This window comes from Suncus etruscus, chromosome 5 (assembly GCF_024139225.1).
Source record: "Suncus etruscus isolate mSunEtr1 chromosome 5, mSunEtr1.pri.cur, whole genome shotgun sequence".
Taxonomy (NCBI): domain Eukaryota; kingdom Metazoa; phylum Chordata; class Mammalia; order Eulipotyphla; family Soricidae; genus Suncus; species Suncus etruscus.
This window is the reverse complement of record NC_064852.1, coordinates 88,076,296-88,102,153: the sequence shown is the minus strand read 5'-3', so window position 1 is coordinate 88,102,153 and position 25,858 is coordinate 88,076,296. Positions and strand designations below refer to the sequence as shown.

The 25,858-nt window shown below is 37.2% G+C and overlaps 1 protein-coding gene and 2 pseudogenes across 1 annotated transcript in view; 1 reads left to right on the top strand and 2 right to left on the bottom strand.

Annotated features, from left to right (window-relative positions):
* PDE11A (phosphodiesterase 11A) overlaps positions 1-25,858 on the bottom strand; it is a 431,148-nt gene that overhangs the window by 402,547 nt on the left and 2,743 nt on the right. The window lies entirely within an intron of this gene.
* LOC126010358 (uncharacterized) lies at positions 1,150-1,305 on the bottom strand (annotated as a pseudogene).
* LOC126009131 (40S ribosomal protein S4-like) lies at positions 2,656-3,464 on the top strand (annotated as a pseudogene).

The window sequence follows — 25,858 nt, the reverse complement described above, 5'->3', positions numbered from 1 at the left end:
CAATAACGCAATGTGGCATGTTCCTCTTTTGCAAAGGCACATTAAAATGGGAACATACTATACATACAAACAAGTTCTTATCTAATAGAGATAGGAATACACAAATCTTGTAATGCAATGGGACCTTACATCCTGAACATTGTCATAATGACCTGACTCAGGCATCCTCCATTCATCCCTGAACCAAGGATGCCATTTACGAAACAACCGTGGTTGTCTATAACATCACCTGGAAGCAATCCTCTACCAAGGAAGACCCTACCATTGCTCTGACATTGGCCTACTCAAAAGAGACTTCCCTTAACACCCAGAAGACTTAACAACAACAACAACAACAACAACAACAACAACAAGAATGTAATCTGACCTGCTTTCAGGACAGGGCTCTCTGCATTGCCCTATAATTGGGAGGTGAAACTAGAGGACACTCCACATCATCCTGTCTTTGATATAGGATATGCACAGATTCCAAGATCTTTAACTACAGAAACCTGACACCAACAACAACAACTGTGTGAAAAATAAAAGTTTATTGGCACTACAGACAATGACTTGGGTTGGACAACCTAGTATGTCTGGAGCCTGGAGTTGGTCTTATGCCAGAAAACTTTAGGGGTAAGGTTTCCTTGTATTTATGCCAAGGCTTTTCCTTTCCATGCCCTCAGTATTTTGCTGGGCCTATGCAAACAACAATTGCCACTCTAACACCGTTTTTTGCTGTGCTCCTTTGACTCTTAACCTTTAAAAAAAAGAGAGAGAAGAAGAAAATTATAACTTTGCCTTTGTTCTTCCTGAAACAAATGTATTATGATCAATTGTGTCAACTATGTGATATACTTTCTTAAAATAAATTTAAAAAGAAAAGTCAAAAGCAGACTAATATGATAGTATTGAACTTCAAATCAGGAAGTCTCAAGGTCTATCACTTAAACTTTTGAGGTTAACAAATTAATATGCATGTGCATGGAACTGTAAAAAAATACTATGCCTTCAATGTTAAAGGAGTTAGATAAATTTTATGTCTTTAGATTGCTTTGTGTACTGCTAAGAAATGTTATAATGTACTACAAGCTGGGGACTTAAGGGACAAAGTAATTGTGCATGTGTTTTGTTTTCTTTTTCTTTTCTTTTCTTTTTTCTTTTTTTTTTTTTTGGTTCACCGTTTCTGGAGGTACTGCAATACCAGGTCGATGCGTGGAATGGACGGAGCAAGCTCCTATTCCAGTTCCTAGTGCCAAAAATCCATTTTTTTTAAAGTTTTTTATTTTTTTTTTTAAGTTCAAAATTAAGGTGTCAGGAAGGGGATTTCTTCTGAGAATTGTGTTTATGGATGATTGTCTTTCCTCTGTAACTTTACCTTGTCCTCTTTCTTTGCATCTTTGTCTTCATAAAATAAAAACAGTATGGTATTGTTACAAAAACAGACTTTCAGACCAATGAGTCAGAATAGAAGATCCAGTGACAAACTCCCAAATATATGATCAATTAATATTTAATAAATGAGCCAAGAACTGGAAATGGAGTAGATAGTCTCTCCAACAAATGGTTTTGGAACAATTGAATAACTGTAAGAAATTAAAGATCGACCCATATCTCACATCTTTTACAAAAGTCAATTCAAAGTGGATCAAAGTCCTTAATATTAGGCCTGAATCGATAAAGTTCACTGAGGAAAACATAGGCAGAACACTCCAAGACTTAGACCTCACAGGAGTCTTCTATGATGAATGCGAATGGCCAGGACTATAGAATCAAATCTGAATAAATGGGACTAAATCAAACTAAATAGTTTTTGTATGGCAAAAGAAATATGGGCTAAAATTAAAAGTCAGCTGAGTGGGAGAAAATATTTGCACTCAACACATCAGATAAAGGTTTGATATCTAGGATATGCAAAGTACTCACAAAGGTTAACTCCATAAAACCTAAAAAATTCATCAAATATGGGGAGAATGAATGAGCTGACACTTATCTGAGGAAGACCAACAGACACATGAAAAATTGCTCACCATCACTTATCATTAGGTAAATCCAAATCAAGACAACAACAAGATATCATTTACAACAATGAGGATGGCACATATAAAAAAAATACCGGGAACAGTTTGTGTTGGTGGGGATGTGGTGAAAAAAAACTCTCATTCACTGCTGGTGAGAATGCTGCCTGATCCAACCTCTATGGAAAACAGTATGGAGGATTCTTGTAAACTAAGAATTGATCTCTCATATGACCCTGCAATACTGCTTTTGGGTATCTAGCCCTAGGACAGAAAAGCAGTGCTCCAAGCCTCTCCTTGCCTAGAACTGTTAGGTTACACCTTATTTTACCTAAAACAAAGATCATCCCTGGATCCTTCTTATGTTGTTTACAACTTGGATTAAACCCAAACAGATTGTTTTACTTGTAAACCTGGATGGGACTGGCTCAGGATAGCATGAGCTATCTGTCCTTACTGCCCCACCCAGGGTCAGTACTCAATAAAAAAGGCATTTCTGGCAGGTAGCTGGGTGGAGAGACAAGGTATAAGACTGCCTGCCAGACTACATGTGTTTTATCCTCAGACTGGTCTGGATTATTTCTCGCCTGACCCTGATTCAGACTTACTCACCTGGGGGTGGAGATATGGCATGTGGAGAGATTTTAAAGGAATAACCATGGCTTGTGGTCCCCAAAAGCACCTGAAGCGTGTGGCAACTCCAAAGCAATTGGATGGATGCTTGATAAAATGACAGAAGTGTTCAACTCTCATTCATTCAACATCTCCCCACAAATGAGAGAATGTCTTTATAACTCATCAGTTTCCTTAAGGAACAGGCTTAAGTATGCTCTAAAAGGAGATGAAGTGAAGAAGCACTGCATGCAGTGGTTCATTAAGATTGTTGGCAATGTCCACACTGATATAATCTACCCAGCAAGTTTTTTGACTGTCATCAATATTGAAAAGACTGGAGAGAATTTTTGCTGATCTCTGTCATGAAAAGACACTTAAGACACTTTGCTTTTACTCTCTTTGCTTTTACTCACTTTGCATTACTCTCTAGGAGGCCAAGTACATGTTGTACAAAGTGAGGAAGATCTTTGTGGGCAACAAAGAAATCTCTCATGCACGATGCCCACACCATTCACTACTTCATTCCTCATTAAAGTGAATGACACTTTTCAGATTGATTTGGAAACTGGCAAGATTATCGATTTCATCAATTTAACACTGGTAATCTTGTATAGTGACTGGGGGTGCTGATGTGGGAAAAAATTGGTGTGATCATCAACAGAGAGAGGCATCCTAGTTCTTTTGATGTTATCTATGTGAAAGATGCCAATGTCAATAGCTTTGCCACCTTCCTGTCCAACATGTTTGTGTTAGGCAAGGGCAGCAAACCATGGATTTCTCTTCCCCAAGGAAATGGCATCTGCCTCAACATTGAGAGACAAAAGACTGACAGCCAAGCAAAGCAGTGGGTGAAAAGGCTTTTTCAAAGGCAAGGTTGGATGAGGATGAGGATGATGATGATTCCTATGTTTAAATAAAGCTGATAAAAGTGTAAAAAGAAAAAGAAAAGAGGGGCCAGAGCGATAGTGTAGCTATAGGGCGTTTACCTTGCACGTGAATGACACAGGAAGGACCTTGGTTTGATCCCTGGCATCCCATATGGTCCCCCAAGCCAGGAGCGATTTCTGAGCACATAGCCAGGAGTAACCCCTGATCATCAACAGGATGTGGCTCAAAAATGAAAAGATTTGGTACATATATACAATGAATACTATATAGCTGTAAGGAATTATAGCAATCATGCAGTTTTTCAGCAACATGGATAAAACTAGAAGATATTATGTTAAATGAAGTAAGCCAGAAGAAGGATAAATACAAAATTATATCACTTATATGTGATATTTGGAATAACTGCATGAAAAATGCAATGCTTTAAATGTGAGTTGTCTAGAACACTACTGGCCCCAGGTTATAGTGAGAAGAAAGAAATTGAGTGGATGAGAAGAAACTCAAATATGAAATAATAGGGGTCAGGGGCAAAGTGGTCTCAGATCATTGGTGGCATTAGTAAAAGGACAGAACTAAATGTCCAAGTCAAAGTCAACAATAATAAAATCATGATACCTAAACTTTAACAATCAAAACTTAAAATAGGCCTATTATATCGGCAGATTGGAAGCAGGGGTGGTGACATGGTACTCATCTGGCAACTTTGGTGGAGGGAGGTCGACACTGGTGGTGGGATTGGACCTATGTCTAAAACTCAACTATGAAAAACTTTGTAAATAGAAATGGTTTCAATAAAATAATTTTTGTTTGTTTTTTTAAATTAATATCTTTATTTAAACACCTTGATTACAAATATGATTGTAGTTGGGTTTCAGTCATGTAAAGAATATTCCCCTTCACCAGTACAACATTCCCATCACCAATGTCCCAAATCTCCCTCCTTCCCACCCCATCCCCACCTGTACTCAAGACAGGCTTTCTACTTCCCTCATTCATTCACATTGTTATGGTAGTTGTCAGTGTAGTTATTTCTCTAACAGCACTCATCACTCTTTGTGGTGAGCTTTATGTAGTGTGCTGGTCCTTCCAGCCCTCATCTCTTTTGTCTCTGAGAGTCAACTTCTATCCTTGGGATCCATTCACTATGGAATACTAGTAGACAAGTCTCTGCTCAGAGTTCTCGTAAGCAAAAGGTTCTGAGGACTGTAGGTCTTGACACCTGAGCCCCTACATGCACTAGTAATACCTTGTGGCATTGTCCCTTTTTGCATAGGCACATTAAAATAGGAAAAGTTAACAGATGCAAACAAGTTCTTATCTAATAGAGGGAAAAAATAGAAGCTGTAAATTCTCTGAGGGCTGATGTTCAAATAGGCTTCAGGGAATAGCAATGGCCAATTAAAGTTTTTTGAGGGGGCATCTTTGGATTAATCTTTTTTTCCCCTTTATTTAAACATCTTGATTACATATATGATTGTGATTAAGTTTCAGTCATGTAAAGAACACCCCCCCGGGCCCGGAGAGATAGCACAGCTGTGTTTGCCTTGCAAGCAGCCGATCCAGGACCAAAGGTGGTTGGTTCGAATCCCGGTGTCCCATATGGTCCCCCGTGCCTGCCAGGAGCTATTTCTGAGCAGACAGCCAGGAGTAACCCCTGAGCACCGCCGGGTGTGACCCAAAAATCAAAAAAAAAAAAAAAAAAAAGAACACCCCCTTCACCAGTGCAACATTCCCACCACCAATATCCCAAATCTCCCTCCACCCTCCCCACCCCCACCTGTACTCTGGACAGGCTTTCCAGTTCCCTCATTCATTCACATGATTATGGTAGTTCTCTGTGTAGTTATTTCTATAACTGCACTCACCACTCTTTGTGGTGAGCTTTATGAAGTGAGCTGGAAGTTCCAGCTCTCCTCTCATTGTCTCTGGGGATTGTTGCAAAAATGACTTTTATTTTTCTTAAAACCCATAGATGAGTGAGACTCTTCTGCGTCTCTCTCTCTCCCTCTGGATTTCACTCAGCATGATAGATTCCATGCACATCCATGTATAGGAAAATTTCATGACTTCATCTCTCCTGATGGCTTTTAAGTTAATCTTTTTCTAAAGAAATGGCAGAGGTTCTGCTTCCCAAATATTCTAAACTCTTCAATTACAATCACTGAGAATTTTTCATGTAAATAAAATCACCTGATGCCAATGGATATGAATAGCAAAAGCAGCTATAGATTCTATAGATGTTTTAACTTAATATTCTATTTAAGAAACTCCTGTGATGAATAGGATAAGATAAATACAGTCTCAAATAATGAGCATAACACCAATGTGATCATTATTACCTCCCACAGTAGTAAAACTATAGACTTTACATCAACTAGGTAACTTGGTTATGCATATTTCTCCTGGTACATGCTAGCAAATAAACTGGAAGTAATTACTAAACCTCTTAATGTCTTGTTTCTTGACATGTAAAATGTAGAAAATTGGGCTAGAGGGGGGGGGGGCTGGGTTGTATGCTTTTTATGCTGGAGGCCCAGATTTAGCCTCTCCTGCAAGATTCCTTGAACACCATGTGGGTCTAACCTCCAAGTTCATAGCTGGGAGTAGTAATTCCTGACACTGACAAGTCTGGCTTCACCCTGCCCCACATACACAAACACACACAATGTGGCAAATTATGGTACCTTGTTCATAGAACCTCATAAAAATAATATTACATCAGATTTAGCACAGCTTCTAGCACATTTCCTTTAGATGTCAATGTTATAAATATTTCTTGGGTTTAGTCTGTTTAGTCTGTCTTATATGAGTAGTTCTAGTGAGTGTTAATCAAAAGAAATTGTATTGGTTGTTGATTCTTTAACCCCATAAAATATAAGAATGAAAGAGTTTATCTGGAAATTCACTTGAAGAAGCATTTTTGGAATCATTTATTACAATCTTTGTAATATGTACAATCTGTAATAGCTATGTAAAAAACATAAATACATGTTGAAAAGGTGACCGACCCCTATAATAGAATCATCAGAGCTTGATTTCTGCTTTGGCTTTTTGTTTTTATAATTTAAGAATTTGAATCAGCACATCAGAATAGTACATCGTAAAGTAGAAAGGTTAAAGAATATCAAGCAGAAGAAAGCTATTGACTGTCATCATTTTAGTCAGAGATAACATATTTTAAAATAGTTTAACTTTGGCAAACCTGAGATAGTTGATGTATCTTTAATTGTTCCTTGTATCTTTTCTTCCTCTACCATTAACTTATTCTTGTCCCATTATTGTTTATACCAAGTGATCAATTCATTTATATTAGTGTTAATTATCTTGATCATTATTAATGGACTCTCAGAGGTATTTAAAAATTCATATAATGGTGAAAGTTAAAATATTGAAGGAATTAAGGCAGAGTAGAATTATAAATTTTGAGGTTATTTGAAGCACTGATTATTTTTACAACTTTTTTATTTCTAGAACCTATTTGTTTCTCTTGAGTCATTAGTATTCTTAAATTGTAGGAAACTTTTTCTACATAATATTTTATTTATAAACAAAAATACTCAGATCTATAATAGTTGGCTGTATTTTCATAGCAGGTTATAGACAGTTGACAAGCCGAATGACAGGCAAATTAAACCTAAATTACTTTATTCTTATTAATTAATTTGTTTTATTTTGGGGTCACATCTGGAAATGCAAAGAGGTTACTCCTGGATCTGCACTAGGGAATTACTCCTGACAATGATGGGTGACCATCTGTGATGGATTGAGGTCAGCCAAGTTCAAGGTAAGTGCCCTATCTGCTATTTATCTCTCCACTTCTTTTATGTTATTGATTAATATTCTATGACTTACAAAAAATGATAGCTTCAGATGCATATATTTCCAATATCATATCCATTATAAATGTACCCAGCTCTCTCCCCAAGGGTATTAACACATTTCCCTTTAAGCCCTTTCAACTCAACTGTGTACATCTACTCTCCTATGTTCACTTTGGCCTTTTGTAATTGCCTTGTTGTGTATTTTTAGTTCCCCATATGAAAGAAATCTTTCTATATCTATTTCTTTCTTTATGACTGATTTCACTCAGTATTATATCCTCTAGTTCCATCTATGATAGTGTGAATTGCATGATTTTTCTTCTTAGAGATACAAAATATTCCATTATATATAAAATACAACTTTTTGATCTATTCATCTAGAGCTGGACATTTGGGTTGTTTTCATATCTTAGCTACTGTACTAAGTAGTGTGATAATGTGCCTATATCCTTTCAAATTAAATTTATTGTGTTTGAGGATAGATGCCAAGAAGTGTTATGTCATACAGTAGTTCTAATTTTTTATATTGCTTTCCATAGAGGCTGAACTAGCTACCATTGATCACCAACAGTAGATAAAGTGAATCCAAATCACTCCTCTTGCTATTACCTAATAGTATTACTAAGGAGTGACTTATCTGAAGCTTATTCAAACACATCTCCCATCCTATTCAAAGACACACAAAAGCAACATTTTGCTATGTGAAGTTTTAATACAATTTTCTAGTCCAGTGTGTTCTGTAAACTTTTTATACCTGCAACCAGTACCTGTATGCATATAAGTCTGATACTGGCAGTTCCTGTCACTGTAGTAAGCCAGTGGTTTTTAACTTTTCTACATCAGCATACTGGCACTTGTCTATGGACCATTGGTTGAAGAATGCTTCTCCATTTTATGCTTACAAAGATATTAGTTCTGAATACAACAGTCTAGAGTCACTACTGCTACCTCATCGGATTGCTTAGGCATGAGATTCATGGATCATTTCTTACAACAAGGTTGCAAATTTTACAATCTGGAACTAAATTGTTTCATGAGGTTTCTCTTATTTCTCCATTTTAGAACTAGAAGCCTCTTAGAAATCATGTTCTGTCCCTTCTATGCTGCCTATGAGTGTTCTGATTCTCACTTAGGGAAGGCCAATTACCCAGGGCTCTATAGATTGTAAGCAGTCATCTGTGTCCCTCTCTTATTAATAGGCCTTCCATGATTCATGTATTCAAAGTGAAGGTGACTAAGATAATAAGTCCTTCAAATGCCTAGTCTTACCTTCCCTTTCACTGACTGAACTCATTGCCTTAAAGAAAGTCTATGTGAGACATGGTTAAGAAAGGTAATAGTTACCATATAAATTAATTTTACTACAAAAATGTCATTTTCAATCAAAATACAAATCTCATATAACAAAGCATAAAGACCATCAGAATATGATTTATCTGTTCTCTTACAGATGATCACATTTTATTCCATTTTCCCATTTACTCATAACAACAACCAAACTTGCTTACCACAATCTAAATTAGATAGAGATTCTTTTGCTTTTTTAGCCCAATATTCCAAATTCCAACACTTTGCTGACATGATCGATCATTATTATTAAATTGTCATTGTTAAAAAATAAAATATCTTAATACCTGCTTAGTAAGTTATGATCATATATTGTTATTTTCCCATGTCCTTTATTGTCTTATTTTTTATATAAATTGGCACAGAGCAGGAAAGAGATGTCCTATATTGCATCTCTTCAATGACAAGGTAGGAAGAAAATGATGGAAACACATAAGAGTCCTGACACTAAGGTGTTTTATGATCTAAAGTATAGAAGAGGCTTTCTTGCCTGATTTTATGAAGATTACATGCGATAATAAATATCCCAAGTTCAAATTCATAGTCAAATATAAAAATATTACTTCTAGGCTATGTCTGCACTCTATTCTCCAAAGAGATATAAACCAAGCCATAAAAAATTATGGATACACTGCCACACAGCTGGAAATGGCCCTGCCAAAGACATGGTTGCTGTACCCATTTTCACAATTGTCACTTCACCAATGGCTCTGCTTCACCACTCCTCTACAGCTTTTTGCAGAGACATCAATATGACCAAAATTCCAGGTATTCCTGTCTTTAGATTGATATCACTAAGATTATTTTTGGAGTGAGTGCAGGTACCCTCCCCCTACTTTCTTGTACTTCAGGAAGCCCTGGCAGCTAAAATTATGCCCCACAAAAGACACAGTATCTGCAATAGTGCTTGGAATTCCTGAACCACACAGCCATATTTATGACAATTCCATCCCTTGAAAACACACCATTTTAGATGCCAATGTATGTCTGTAGCCACCAACTGTTTAGAAACAAATGAAGTAACAGAAAGGCCAGATACAAGAACTTACTAAACCCTGTGACAATGACTAATTGTCAATGACCTATTTGGAGATACAATTATTACCACAAATTTTCTTTTTGATGTACTTATTTTTTTTTTTTTGGTTTTTGGTTTTTTGGGCCACACCCAGCAGTGCTCAGGGGTTACTCCTGGCTGTCTGCTCAGAAATAGCTCCTGGCAGGCACGGGGGACCATATGGGACACCGGGATTTGAACCAACCACCTTTGGTCCTGGATCAGCTGCTTGCAAGGCAAACACCTCTGTGCTATCTCTCCGGGCCCTGATGTACTCTTTATCTTTTTCTTTTATCTCTTCTTTTTTTCTTTCTTTCTTGTCTTTTTCTTTTTTTTTAACAATTATGCTCCTACTTACCTGAAAATAAATGTATTATGATCAATTATGTAATACTTGCTCTTTAAAGTAAATAAAAACTTTAATTTATTACTTCTAGGATGGCCCAACCATGAAGAATACATCTTCCCATTCATGAGACTTGTTTAACACCAGGTACTGAGAAATATATTGATATAGATAGGTCATAGAAAATAACATTAGTTCTAGTTTTAAAAAGACTGATAAAGGACTTTAAGACAGCATGTCTGCAAAGAGAACTTGAAAACTGGACAAACTAATAATTCTATTGTAATAAGAACTATTATCCATAATTTACTATCCATGTCTCAGGCAGTAAATGCTGGATTATTAAAGATGACAGCCATTAATGAAAAAGAAAAGAAAACCAAGTAGTCTAATGCTTATGTTTTCAAGTTTCCTATTCCAAATTTTGAAAAGCTGGCTTATTATTGAGCTTTGTATGTTTAAAAAGGTTTTGAGAATTAGAAACGCATTCAGAATGAATTCCTTTGTCAAGGAAGGAAAAAAATTAGCTTTCATAAAGCTAGAGTGATAAAAGAGAAAAAAAAAAGGATGTGCTCCCACACACAGAGCCAGGCATTACATTCTCTAGAAATAATAAAGAAAGATGTAGATGTTAAGTTTCCATGTAGTTTTAAGTCGAGAGAGAATTTCAGCACTAGGAAACGTAATCATGTGACTTAGAAAGTTCGGCTGCCTTTGCTTTTGATGTATTATCAAGGAAGGACAGCAGCAAGGCCTGTGGCTGAAAATTTACAAATGACTAAGCAAGATTTAGAGCATTCATACATTGGGAGAGAAAGAATATAATAACCAAGGTGATTAAATCCCACATGCTTCCTGGTGGATTCAGGAGGATGGAAAAATACTCAATAATGTTTCTTGTATACAAAGGCAAAAAGAAAAAAAAGAAAGAAAACCCTGCAGAGGACATCTGCCATCAGAACTTTAGGTTAACAGAGACAAGACCACAATCAGCCTTAGTAGAACCGCTGGCATGGCAACTTCAGTGTTCCTATCACTAAGAATTCTTGGTGGGCTGAGGCTAAGAGATATCCCAAAGAAATTATATTCTTCATTGTTCTCATTTCTCTAAAAGCCTAGATGTCACATAATGCATATTCAAATAGCAATTTCTCTGTCGCACTGAATGGTTTTGAGGGGCAAGATCTATAGAACAAGGGCTTGACCCACAAGGAATACATTATAACCAAGGGCTAAAGGGGATAACGGTTGGAAGTGTAATTAAAATTTGTGTATGTGTTTTACAGAAAAACAGCTATTTCATGAATCTGATTTTAAAATTATAAAGATACATTCATAGGAAAGGAAAGAAAGAAGAAACTTGTTTTTGAAGAAAATCTAGGAGATTTCAAATGTTGACTTGGAAGTCTTCGGTTGCAACAAACACTTTTTTAAGTTGTATTTGCTTTACGTTAAGGTCAATAATGTTAGGACAAAAAAGAGAATTATGACAAGAAGACTGGGATAAGCAAGGTAAAGAAGAGGAAGTGGGAGGAAGAAGATGCTAGGAGAGGAGAAGGGAAAGAGGAAATGTGACAAAGTGGGGGTTGGGGACTTTAGATGGGATGACCAATAAGAGGAGAAAGAAAGTACATGGACAAAGGAGAGGACATGTAGGAATGGTGAACTAAAGTAGGGAGTATGCAGTAAGTAGGATTCTGCAGTAAGTACATTTGCTGAAAATCCAGATTATTTGGTGACCTACAACACTTACCTTGCAAATGAGCCAAGAGTAATTCCTGAGTACAGCCAGGTGTGCCTACCACACAAAAAGGAATGCTTTGAAGTTCATCGCCTAAAATTACCTCTTTTCATCACCTTGCAGCCTTTCCCCCTAAATTATCCCAATTACTTTTTACTGAAGCTTCACAATGTAATGAATACACTATGATGTACTTTTATACAGAATTTTACTAAACCTTGACAACAACATTTTAGGATGGTTATTATTCCCACTTTGGGGTTGCAGAAACTAGCAACTGGAGGAGTGAAATATAACACAACTGTTCAATGACAGAACAGAGAATCAAATTTAGTCTGCATGATTCTAAGCTCAAACCCCCCCCCATTATGCTTTGGATAATATTGCATAGAAAACTGTCATTTAATTGTTTTTTAAATAAGCTATGCTCTTTTATATTTTGTGGGTAATTTCTTCTGATTAAATGTTCCACGTATCCAACCCTCTCATTGGATCTTTGGTTTGAGAATTTTATACTATTGCAGATAACACAAAATAAGTGTTCGTGTAGGCAAATCTTTGCACATAACCATAAAAATTTCCTTTAGGGAAACTAGAGTGATTATATCTGAAATTTATCCATATTCTGAAAGAAATTTGTGAATACTATCAAATTTCCTGTATCTGAGGTTTTAAATAGTTAAAGGTGTAGTTTACCCCCATGGGGACATTTGATAATAGAGGACACATTATTAAGTCTCCCAACTTGGCATGCAGGTAGTGGAAGGCCAGAAGTCTGCTATACATTCTACAATGCATGATTACCATACCCACCTCCTAACAACAATGGAAAATCTGTTCCAAAATATGAACAATTTACTGTTGATATCTCTAACTTTCCTGGTAGTTCCATAAGTGGAAGGCCTTTCATACCACAACAAAGGCTCTCAAAAAGTTCTTGTCCATTTATTCCAGTAGGATTTGTCTACATGATGAACAAATCTAATATTTGAGGAGGGCCAGGTTAAGAGAGCAGGAGACTAGGAAATAAATCTTGGCTTCTTGCTAGGGAGAAAACATATCTCTTCCATCTTTTTTTTTTTGTTTTGTTTTTGGGCCACACCCGTTTGACGCTCAGGGGTTACTCCTGGCTATGCGCTCAGAAATCACCCCTGGCTTGGGGGACCATATGGGACACCGGGGGATCGAACCGCGGTCCATCCGCTTGCAAGGCAGACACCTAACCTGTAGCGCCACCTTCCCGGCCCCATATCTCTTCCATCTTATACTTTCACATATTTTTCTATTATTTGCATGAGATGTGTTTTACCATATCATTTTGCATATCAGGGTTGCTACAAAAATTACTGGTATCTTTCTATTTTTCTGTAATGGCTTGCTCCTACCTTAACAAAAACTCAAAGTCTCTGAGAGGAAACATCCAGAAGATGACAGAGACTCCCTTCACCCTCACTCCACCCCCACAAACTTATCTATGCTCTCATTTAAAGCTAAAAATTATCTCAGGGGCTTGAGCAATAACACAGCAGGAAGAGCATTTGCCTTGCACATGGCTGACCCGAGTTCTATCCCCTGCATCCCATATGGTCCCCCAGCACTGACAGGATGATGCCTGAGTGCAGAGCTAGGAGTAACCCTGAGTGCCCCTGGGTGTGGCCATCAAACCAAAATAATAATAAATAATAATAATAAAGATGATATCAATTTGGCTAAATCAGAAAAGGAAATTTGTTCTCTTGTCCTTTCTATTTTAAATTAATAGGTGCTTCCTGAGTGTCAATTTCTTCTTATCTTTTTAGTGGAACTCACAGCAGATACAGTGGAAAATAAAGGGTGGTAAAGTACAAATCTGAAGCTGTTCATCTTGTGTCTTCCTTAAGTAGAGATGGAAGTGGGAATGCCTGCTTTCCAGTCCTGCTAACCACTTATAATAATCTCTTCTTATGATACAAGAAAATGCTGTGGTTGTCCTGGACTTGCAATATTTCTACACAAAAAAATGAGAAAATTATGAAAGAATCTGGACCCAATCTCACATACCCAAAGATAGGGAGACAAAGAACCAAGTTTGAACAGCTAAGAAGAACTCACACACTGTCATACATCTTCTGGAAGCAGAAGGTAGAAGAGGTTAAGGGAGAAATGCGGGTACAACATAAAGTTAAACAGAGGACTAGATTTTTTTTCTTTCCCAAAGGATCTTATGCAAAAAATCTAGATGGTTTCCTTAGCAACCCCAAGATAATTTTCCCCACAGTGTTTCAGCCCTCAATTCCATTACAGCCATTATTAAAACTTTAAATATGTAATCATGCACATTAAGTTACCAAATACTCATAAAAGACATTAGCACATTAAACCGTGCACAGAAATTTAAATCAAAAAGGAGTACTACCTAATTTCTTTAAATTGAATAAAGTAAAGTTAAAATACTCTGAAAATCTGAAAAAGTACTATAGGCACTAATAGAAAAAGGATAATGCATCATATTAAAATGAACAGTATGCTTAAATAGAAAAAAATAAAATCAAGAAAAACTCTTATTTAATGAACAGCCAGCACATTTAAAGTTAAATTATATCATAGATCATACCTAGCCTAATAAACATTTAACGTTAAATTATATCATAGATCATACCTAGCCTAATAAATTATTATTTTGATTATAAGCAGTGGGGTTTAGTGTTCATTTACCGTTAGATGTCAGCTGCTAGAATTTATTTAGCTTCTGAGTACTGATTCCAACTATTGTGATTTTTAAAACTATACAGAATAAAATTACAAATGGTCAATCCAGAAACTTGACTCAAGAATAAAATTACAAATAATTAAGTTAGAGCTTCAAATGATAACTCTGTAGCAAAGAAAGCACTTGGATACTTTCAAAATTACATGTTGTACTGGAAAATTAGACCTATTCATCAAATTTTTTTCATTTTTGAAAATGAAACAGCAGTGCTCAGAGTTTACTCTTGGTTCTGTGCTCAGTGATCACTCCTGGTGGGCTCAGGGAACAGCAGGGGATGCCAGGAACTAAACCCAGCAAATACCCTGCCACTGTACTCTTCAGCCCTATATTATCAATTATTTCTTAAAATTAACATAATTATTTTATGTCTTGTCAAACATAGAACATATATTATGGAAAACAAATTTTGTCTGATTTGTCCATTTAAAGCATTCAATTACTGTGATCAGAAAAATAGTATGGTTTGCCTTGTATGTGGCCAATCTGAGTTCAATTCCTGCATCCCATATGGTCCCTCAGACCCACAAGTAGTAATTCCTAAGCACAGAGCCAGGAAGTAGCCCAGAGCACAATCAGTGTACAACCTCCTAAAAAAAAAAGCATTTTTAGTAGCCTGTACCACTATATAGGACATCATGTAGAAATGGTATTGTGTTAAGTTGGGGCTGGAGATAGCCCAGTGATACAGCACCTGCTTTTAGTAAGAAGCCATGAATTCAAGCCCCAGATTGAATACACACCACATGCCAAGAATAATCATATTAGTGGCATTGCCATTTGCAATCCTCAGCCACCACCCCTCATGAGCAACATAACTAAGTCTGCAAGAACTATTACCAAGTGTGGGACCTCCAGACACCACACAGTGAAAGGGAAAGTATAAATATGTACATTTATGCATGCTTCCATAATATCTTTTTTCAGAGGAATTGGAAATTGTTTAAACCTCCAGACATGAAAATGATTGTTCTGAAACAGTCCTTTGTGATGCTCCCAGATCCTTAGAATCAGTAAGGACAGAATCCCACAGACAGAATCGGGCCAATCCCCAGGTCAGAAGCAAAGGGGATAGGGAAGAGCATAGTTGAATGAGTTTTCTGGAGTCCTCTCAGGAAGAAATGGGCAGGCAAGATCAGTTTCTCGAGTCAGTTTAGGACCAGACATTGGGCTAATTGATATTTGTTACTGGGTAACTGAGGATAAGGGGAATGCTGGATAAGAGAAACAGCTTGTGGACTAGGTCAGTTATCAGCTAACCCTGGAAAGGAGATTTCTCTCTCTGTCTCTCTCTTTCTCTCTCTCTCCCTCTCTCTCTCCCTCTTTCTCTCTCTCTCTCTCTCTCTCTCTCTCTCTCTCTTACACACACACACACACACACACATACACACACACACTATAGAAAATAGGAAAAGTCAAAATAAGTACTACTGAGAGAAAAAGGTATTTTTATCTCCTATTTCTCCTCTTACATGTGAACTTCTTTGAGGAATAAGCCTTATGAAAAAATTCTGTGGAACAGTATATTTTTAAATATTAGTAAATATTAGCATTCTACTTTTGTTTTGTTTTTGGGCCAGACCCAGAAGTGCTTAGTTTACTCCTGGCAAAACCATATTCTGTGCACAGGGATCACTTTTGGCAGAACCATATAGCATTCTGGAGATCAAACACCAACAGGCCTATTGCAAGGCAATCACTCTACTATCTATCCAGGGTTTTTTGTTTATGTTGTGGTTCTGGTTTTGAGGCCATATTCAGAAGTGCTCAAGGTTACTCCTGGTTTTGCACTCAGAAATCACTTTTGGCAGGCTCGAGGGACCATTAGAATGCCAGGGGTCAAACCCAAGTTGGCTGCATGCAAAACAAACACCCAACCTGCTGTGCCATCACTCTGGCTCCTATCCAGCCCATTTATATTTTTTTACCTTATCCTTTTTAATAAGCTTACCTATTATCTCATAATCAGATTTAATGATTGTATCCTTATAAAATATTATAGGCTTGGATATATCATCTTTAACTGATAAGTGAAAAAAAAAACTAAGTCAGAACTGGGCATAGAATCCAGGATACCTATCTTTAAATCTAGAGTCACATCTTTCACAGTTTAACAAAGTGATTACAAATGAAAGAATTGAATTGCCAAACAGTGGGGCTTAATCGAGAAGTGCAGAAAAAAAAAAAATCAAAGTCATCTGCCCTGTAGGTATGTGTAGTCCTATTTATCTCCTATGCAGTTTCTTCTGGGAAATAGAGTACCAGGAATAAACAGAATTACTTGGAAACAATGAGACAACCAAATACAATTATGGTATTTTCAACAGATTTCAGTCATTAAGCTCTATACATACTGATGAAATTTGTGCTCAATCAAAAAAAAAAAAAACCGAATCCTACTTAAATCCATACTAAACAAAACTCAGATGGCTGGTGATTCCCCAGTTGGCTCTTGATCTAATACACTTGGTCACTGGCCACTGCTTTGTGATGTCTCTGGACTCAGCCCTCTTCACCTCTACCAAGAGAAAGTTCAACCAAGGAGAAGCATTTTCAGAAGACAGAAGGCATGAGGAGAGGACCTTGTCCCAGTATTCTTTTCCTCTGGGACATGGTTTTGCACAGTCTGAGCTCCTCTCCCCAAAGACACTCTATAGCTCCCTGTTTAGAGTCTGGTAGTGGTGCCATTTCTTAAGTTCTAGAAGCAGTTCATTTCTACATTGAAGAGGGTAGCTATTATGTTCTGGAATTAGAACAAGGGGAAGTTCAATATGTAGCACTGCATGATAAGCATTCCAAGCACTGCCAAGAGTGATCTCTGAGAACAGAGTCAGAAGTGAACCTGAGCACCTCTGGGTATGGCCCCCTTAAAATTTATCACAGTTATCAGTGGCTGTTAGTTGAATAGGAACCCATGCATGTAAACCCTTATCCCATCCACTGTAGCAAATGAAAAATGAAGATGTCAGCATTTTGATTTAGAATTCAGTCACTGATCACACAAGTAGCCTAATCACAAGATAACAAGAAATTCAAAAGAATCTCATTAAAGCACTAGAGAAGTTTAAAAGTCAGGTTCAGGCTACATAAACAGACAAGGAAGACTAAGTTCCATTAAGACAGGTTAGGCTCTGAGGCAGCAGAGGTTGTAGGCTACAGGCAGAGAGAAGTGGATTCACTTACTATAGCTATAGCTAAAGAAGCCACCCTGGGTATGGTTGGAAATGAAAGTGCTGCAGACAAAAGACATGTTCGAATTCGACCTCCCTCACTTGCCTACTGAGCCATAAAGTCAGTTACTTAAGACCTACAAGATTTAGCTTCCCCTTTTTTAAAATGGAGGTGCCAATTTCTTTTCTGGGTATTAATGAGAATATGAAAAGTATGCTAATGAGTTAATGTTTGATACACTATGCTTCATGAATAGAATTACTTTATAGTGAAGCTTTAATTTCTCTTCTGCGACAGATTTAATGTTGTTAGCAGAAATACAGTGGCCCTAGTAATATATGCTGAGAAAAATATTATCTGGAACCTCAACAAAAGGTTTAAAGGCCTTTGAGACACAGGCATCATCTAAAGAACCCAGAAAGCCTTTCAGATGCTGAAGTCCAGGCCCTTGGGGCTGGAATGATAGTACAGAGTGTAGGGCAACTTGCCTTGTAAGCAATCTTCTCTGGTTCTATTCCTGGCAACCCATATGCTCTCCTGAGCCCTTCTAGGAGTAATTTCTGAATGTAGAGCCAGGAATAACCCCTAAGCATTGTTGAGTATTGACACACACACACCCAAAAACCCTCCACAAACAACAAAAATAAAGCCCAGAATTCTAGATACAAAACATGACTGGATCTCCTGGAGGAAGAGATGCTACAGCTGGAACAAAAGCCACATTAAAAATGTCAAAGACCATCAACAGTTCCGAGCTCTCACCCTAGCAACAGACTTTGAGGGGTAGTTTAGGGAAAGTGTATTTAAACTAGCTTAAAGAAAGGTGCAGTTGTCTGCATCTCTCCTGAGATTTGTACTTACTTTAGGTTGCATTTCTATTCTAGGGAAGTTGCCCACCTCTTTGGCCATGATGTGAACTTATGGCATGTTTTCTCTATTTTGGGAATTCACTGCAGACCTCCTTGAGATATGTACTTGGCTTTTTCCACTCTGGAGAAGTTCATGTTCTCTCTTGAGCACATGCCCCTTTCTTTTTCCTCCCCTCATTTCCCAAACAAACTTATCATACTTGACTATTTGTTTACCACCACTGAAATTCTTTTCTCTGAGAAAAGGCAAAGGACTTGAAATGTCTGGGTAAGATTTAGGACTGAATTTTCTTTTCTGCAAGAAGCAATTGTTCACCCTAGCCTGAATCCATGGCTCCTCAAGAAACTGGGTTGGCAGGGCTTTTCCACACCAGGCAGAACAAGTGAAATCTAGGGGTGCAGTTTGACAATCACCTCATGGGACAGGTGAGAGCTGACATCTGCACCTTACAGGTGCTCTGAGCAGCCACTCAAAGATTCTAAAGTCCCTCAGGGATTTCCTCATGTACTGGAGTGCTTAGAGAAAAAGCTAGTTGACCCTCTTTTCAAGGCTGCTGCCTCTCTTCTTGCTCCTTCACATAACCCACCCTGGAAACTCTACTTCTTCTTGTGGGTGTCACCTTTCCTACTTGCAACTGTATTTCATAGGTTATCCATTTGTTAATTCAAGTAAAAGAGATTTCTTGTACTAAACTCTCATAATTAAAAGCTATAATGTATAATAGTAAACCATTTATTGTTAATGTGTGAAACTACTGTTCAACTGTTTCAATTAATAAGAAACACACAAAAAATTAGAAACACAGCATAACCAAAAAGTACACATTTTTTTTACTGCCAGGAAATCCTAACTATTTTAAACCTAAAGCTATCCAAATAAATAAATTTAGCCTGAATGACCATAAGTCCAAGTTTTCCCAAAATACTAGAGCCCTAACCCACAATTTTATGACCTCACTGCTTCTTTTATGACTCATATACCACTTTGCAAAAGTGGTATTTAAATAGATTACAAAACACCACCCCTAAAAAAAAATGTGGTTTAAGTAGCAAGCAGTGAGCCTCAAGGATCTTGTTGAGTTTTGTATAAAACAAACAAAGCTATTTTAAAGGAAAACTTTATCTCTTCAACACTATATTAAATATGAAACACTAACTTCCAACTTATGCCAGTTGGTTAAATAAGTAGGTGACCCAAACATTAGAATCCAAACAAATTTGTCAGATTAGTAAACATTTAGCTTATAAACTGGTTGAAAATTAAGTTAACCTTAACTTACCTCCCCTTGGTTTCACAGAAACTGTAATTTTCTGTAATCTATTATTATGTACAAAACAGCAAAAGCAATTTGTCACCATGTTTATCGTGATCCTGTCAAGAAGAGGAGTTGAAACAGCAATGTTTCTTACTTTAAACTCAAAATCAATCTGGTTCTGGACTAGTGAACAAATTTGTGGTTTGGGGGAATTTTGAACACTATGTGCTAGGCTGAAAAAGATGTTGTAAAATGCCTATATTACTAGTGTTGAAGTGGGATCAGTTTCTGTCATTTAAGCAAATCTCAGATACTCATTTTGTAGGCCATTTCTAGCAACATTGATTCATTAGGGAATAAATTATGTTAATCACTGAATTTTTGTTTTCTCGTTTTCAGGGAACTCATGGTTGTACTCAGGGCATACTCCTGACTCTCAGGGATCACTCCTTGCAGAACTTGGGAGACCATCTGGGGTGCCAGGGATTAAACGCAGGTAGCCCAGGTGCAAGGCAAATATAATATGACCTATATCTATCAAGTTCACATTTTTTGATAGATGAAACTAATAAGTCTGCAGCCTAGACACTTATAAATATATTATTTTAGTGATTGATTATTCAAAAATCAAAATAAACTAATTCAATTAAAATAAAATATTCATTATTTATATAATTATTTACAAATACACAATAATAGCTATTCAAATAGTACATGTCTTCCGAAATATAACTTTGGAATGGGTTGGATATCTTTTTTAGTTATGTTTTATTTTGTTTTGTTTTGAGTCAGATTCGTGGTGCTCAGGGGGACTCTGCAGTTCTGGGGATAGGATACGAGCTCTCTGCATGCAAAGTACGCTCACTCCAGCCCACTAACCTATCCTTCAGTTTCCTAAAAGCAACTTTGTATATAGGTTTTGTTTTTTGTTTTGTTTTGTTTTGGTTATCTATTCTCTTAAGAGTGAGCAAGCAGTTCTCCTTTATTAGATCCTGAGAAACAGAGCAAGACCTGAATGAGCCAAGATGAAGAAAGAGTAGTCATGGCAGGCAGGCTGAAAAGCACAGAAATAGAAAAGCACTATCCAGGCACTGAAAACATCATGTAATTTAATTAGAATGAAGCTGAGGCCATGCTGAAGAAAGCACTAGACACTAGGCTGGAAAAAAATTGAACCACTTCACTGTAATCAGATATTAAAAAAATTCTACCAACTCCTTTGCTCCCCACTCCTTAATAAGCACACAACTTTTTATTTGGGTAGGTTAAGAAAGCAAAAACCAGACTCGCCCGAGGCTTATCATTTGAAGAATGTGACAATCCTTCTGTGGAGAATCTACCTCATTAAATTCTTTGAGCTTTGTTTGGACCAAGATAGTCTGATAAGGGACTTTGCTTAGACAATATTGGTCAGTGGAGATATAGGTACAGGTATAGGTCCCTTCCAGGCCTTTAGTCAGTCACCTCTCATTATTAGGCTAAATATACATTTTGTGACATTTTTCTGTGTATGCAGTATCTTCTTACTCATTTCTCTACTGCTCTTGCTACCTTTCCACCTTGCAAATAAGCATCATCTCCCTAAAATGTGTGTTTACTGTTATATCACCCTATCTCTACCCAGACCTCCACTTCCTCTTTTGAAATTTGCTCTACACCCTCTGCCAGTTAAGACATGCTTCTCAACTTAAATTGTGTTCTTGTCAATAAGCCCAGCTCTTCTATTACTTGGTTCCTGCAATTTTGAAGCATACAATACCATAGAAGACTTTATTTGACTCAGACTCAGCTCAGGCTTTTTGTTCTCTCATCTCCATATTCTGGAGGATAAGACTTTGAGTCACAGACCTCTAACCAAAATTGCATACAGCTCATTGTCTGAGGCTTTGTGTTGTGTGAAATGTCTAATAATTTTGTCTTGGAATTAGATGGCTCACAAGTAAAGTTAAATGAACAGAGGAGTAGGACTCCAGAACTTGGAACCTAAGTTCAAAAAATTCCCTTCCTACTACAAGGCCAGGTCAGGTTCTGGACTACTCATTTCTGCTTCCTGTTGTGCTAGGCTCTGTCAGATTTCCCTTCTCATTCTTGCTCTGAGAGGGAATCACAAAAAACTTTAGTCAATCGTGGGAGAAGCTCGCATCTGCCACCTGCCATAGCCCTGTGCTCCCACATGGGAACAGATCTGTGGAGGGGCAGGGGTAGGAGCAGGCACAGGGGGCTGTGGACTTTCCCAACAGAGTTGGCAGCAATGGAGGTAAATTTTAAGATGACTGGAGAAGGCTTCTCCTCAGCTCCAATCCACGTACACTAACTCTTCATTTCCCATATAAAGGACCTTGGAAACCATGGCTTTTAAGTGAAATGATAGACAGAAAAACCAAATCTATCAGAGACTAGACATATACAAGAGAAAAATTGTGTAGCACATTTTTAGCCAAAACATATACAGGAAAAAAGCATGCATTCCCATTTTTTCAACCCTTTATACCAGTTGTGTGGTTGCTGACCCTCTGGCGTCATACATCTGCTGTAGGTGGTAAATCCTTGAGAAGAAACTTCTGCAGGCGGATTCTTATCAGTTTGTAGGTGAAATAATGATCTCTACTTAGACTCTTGACCTCTCCAGCTTCTTTCTGTTCTCCCCTCCATATTCTATAGGGTAAGACTTTGAGTCATCTGTGACTTCTGATTCTCCTCAACAATTCACCTGAAGGCTTCTCTCACCTGTCCCAGCTGTTCATTCCTACTTCTGAGCAACTGTATATCATGGTACCACCAGCCATCAGCATTGACAGCTAACTCTTGTCACAGCTTTATGTACTCTTCTGCCACTACCACCAGGTTTCCCTGATTGATTTGCTAAAATATTTAAGAGTACTGTTGGTGATGTTTAAATTATGTAGCCCAGGGCTCAATGTTTTTTCTTCTTTTGTCCTCACATTAATTTTATAATTCATCCCATAATATATAATACTTTGGTCAAATTAAACTACACCCTGTTCCTTATACAGAGTTTGTGCTTGCTCACAACCATCTCTACTAGTGAACTTTATGGAGCATTTTCCCACTTGAGTGGTACCTTCTTCATAAAGTCTTCCCTAATGAGCTGATTTATTCTCCTCTAGGACCAATATAGTTCCAATAAAATAATTTATGAAGGACAGCTTGGTGCTGTTTGTTTAGTATATCTTTTCATTGTAAGCACTTGGAGGACAAGAAACATAGCCCCTCATTAAAGCAGATATAGAAGACCCTAGACCAGGTCTAAAATAAGATGATTACACAAGTGTGTTTATTGGAGATAATGAATAAATGAACCTGTTGGGTAAATAGACACATTTTCTGCAAAGCTGGCACACCTGTAACACTCTGCGTCATCCCAGGCCTCTCAGTTCACCAAACAAAGCATCCTGGCTGTTGCTCAGACTCAAAGCCCATCAAACACCTGTATCATCATTATCAACACTACCAAAAATATCACCTCACACTTTTTATTCATGTTTAAAGTGCTATATTCTGAATGCCTAAAATAATCTCAAAGAGAACACCTGTTACTTGAGTGCTCTTGTTTTCATCCTCTTGAGGGCAATTTTTTCATTACTATATTAAAGTGGGCTGTTTAATAACTTATAACTGTCAGGGGGAAAGGTAAATTACAGTCACTATGATCTATATTAGATATGTAAAATGATCTTTTCCACTTTCAATTTTGTATGGCGTTTCTAATTTCATGTCTGCTTTTTAGGACTGATAATGAAATAAATTGAAGTAATTTTTATTGCTACTAAAATTTTTACTCAACTTTATTATTTCATTTAATTCTGCCCTTGTTTCTAGCATGCCATGCTTATTATCATTTCATAAGTGTTTTCAATGTATTTTTCTCCCTCTTATTCTGAAGGTCCAAGAGAATAACAAACCTAATTATCAAATGCTTAAATTTTCAAGTTTCCATGTGATAGGAATTTCATCTCCTTAAAAAATACATTTGTTGATTCTGAACAATAAGCAGTTTAAAGAATTGAGAAGGAGATCCTATCTCAGATCACAGAGAAGGTCTTGGTCTTCTATGGGCTTGACCTGAATTTAGTCCCCTTAACCCTGCCAGGAGTCATTCATGAGCTAGGAGTAAACCATAAGCACTGCCAGTTGTGGCCCAAAAATTTTGCTGGTGGGGGTGGGGGGCTGAAGAGATAGCATGGAGGTAAGGTGTTTGCCTTGCATGCAAAAGAATGGTGGTTCAAATCCCGACATCCCATATGGTCCCCCGAGCCTGCCGGGGGCGATTTCTGTTTGTAGAGCCAGAAGTAACCCCTGAGCACTGCCGGGTGTGACCCAAAAATCAAAAAAAATTTTTTTTCTTGAATCTTCAAAGTGCTTACAAGAGTGACTGAAATTACAACATCATGATAAAAGAGTATGCATTTAGAAAGCTGTTTAATTAATAGAAATCTATAGCAGCAAGAAATGGAGAGATTAATAGAGTGCAAGAGATTACAGAACCTTTTTTGAATGACATAAACCCTGGGTCACTTTTCAGTACTAAATGAGGCCCCATGCATTACCCAGTGTAGCCCCGGAGTTCCCTGAGTACTGCTAGATGTCATTGTGCCACAGGTTTGGTTGACAAGAATCACTGGAGAAATCCATAAGCCTCTAGATCACTGCTTAGAAGGCCCCTCCAAAATGAAAAGGGAAAAGAAATAGAAGAATGGGAGAAAATGCCAGAACCAGTAAAGAATATAGCATTAATATAAGCCTATAAAAAGTATATATTTTATGACTTCTTCAGAGTAACAAAGTGCATAGATAACCTTTGAAAGGATGGGCTCAGGTCAAATATTCTCCCATTCAGGAGTATCTTGAGGAAGTTGGAAGGGTAGATGTGTCTTTCCCTTGAAGGTCAAAAAAGATTAGATGAGCCAAAACATGCCACACTTACAAATGAAAGATGAGGGAAAAAAAAAAACTCAAAATTAGATCGAAAGAGAAAGAATATGGTTAGTCTCATCATTATCCTTACAATTACCTGAAGAACTGCAGTGTGTGAGGTACTATTTAGGAACTCTAATGCAAAATCTCATTTTCTTTTCATAACAAAAGTCATTGCTATTATTCCCATTTTGCAGATAAGGCAATTAAGATTTGAGTTAAGGAATTCTCCTAAATTTGCAATAATGGTGACTGTGAGGTATTTTAATAAAACATATCTTATTGAAGAAGTGTAGCATAAAGAAAATGAAGATCAAACATTACATTAAAAATAGAAAAATATGTAGTTGAAGCCAATGAAAAGGAAAACTTTCTTACTAATTAAACCAATGAGTGTACCAACATCTTAAAGACTCAACACATATAATAACCTTCCTCTTCCTGCCCTCTGCACAAATCCAATTTTTCCTTTTACTTTATTTTCTTTTCTTGCCTTTTTTTTTTTAAAGCAATATTGATTTACAAGGCTAAAAATGTTTTAGGAGTATGATTTCACACCTTTTCAAATGTTACCACACCATTACCAGCTAAGGAGAGATAAAGGAAGAAACTCCTTTCCCAGTACAGCTTATTAATAAGTCTTTGAGTCAGAGTAAGAGTGGGACCCAGAAGAAACATTTTCTGTCAAACTTTGCTTTTATTTTTTATTACGTATGGGAACATCTATTGATACAATTCTAGGCAGAAAGAATGCAAGTTAACAGCTGAGGAAGTTGGGAATTATCTTCTTGAAGACAAGACAGTAAATAAACTTTACTAAATAAAAGTTAGGAGTGAAAGGGGTGAAGTAAGAAATTAAATTTATATGTTCTAAAAGATAATCCAGGAGTCAAGGTGTTTGCCTTGCATGTTGTCCAGTTTGACTCCTGGCACCTCATATGGTTCCCTGAGTACTCCAAGAGTGATCCCTGAGCACTGAGCCAGGAATAAGTCCTGAACACCCTCAGTATGATCTACAAAACAGTAAATAAAGAAATGGAAAAATGTTATAGAATTGAGAAAAAATCAA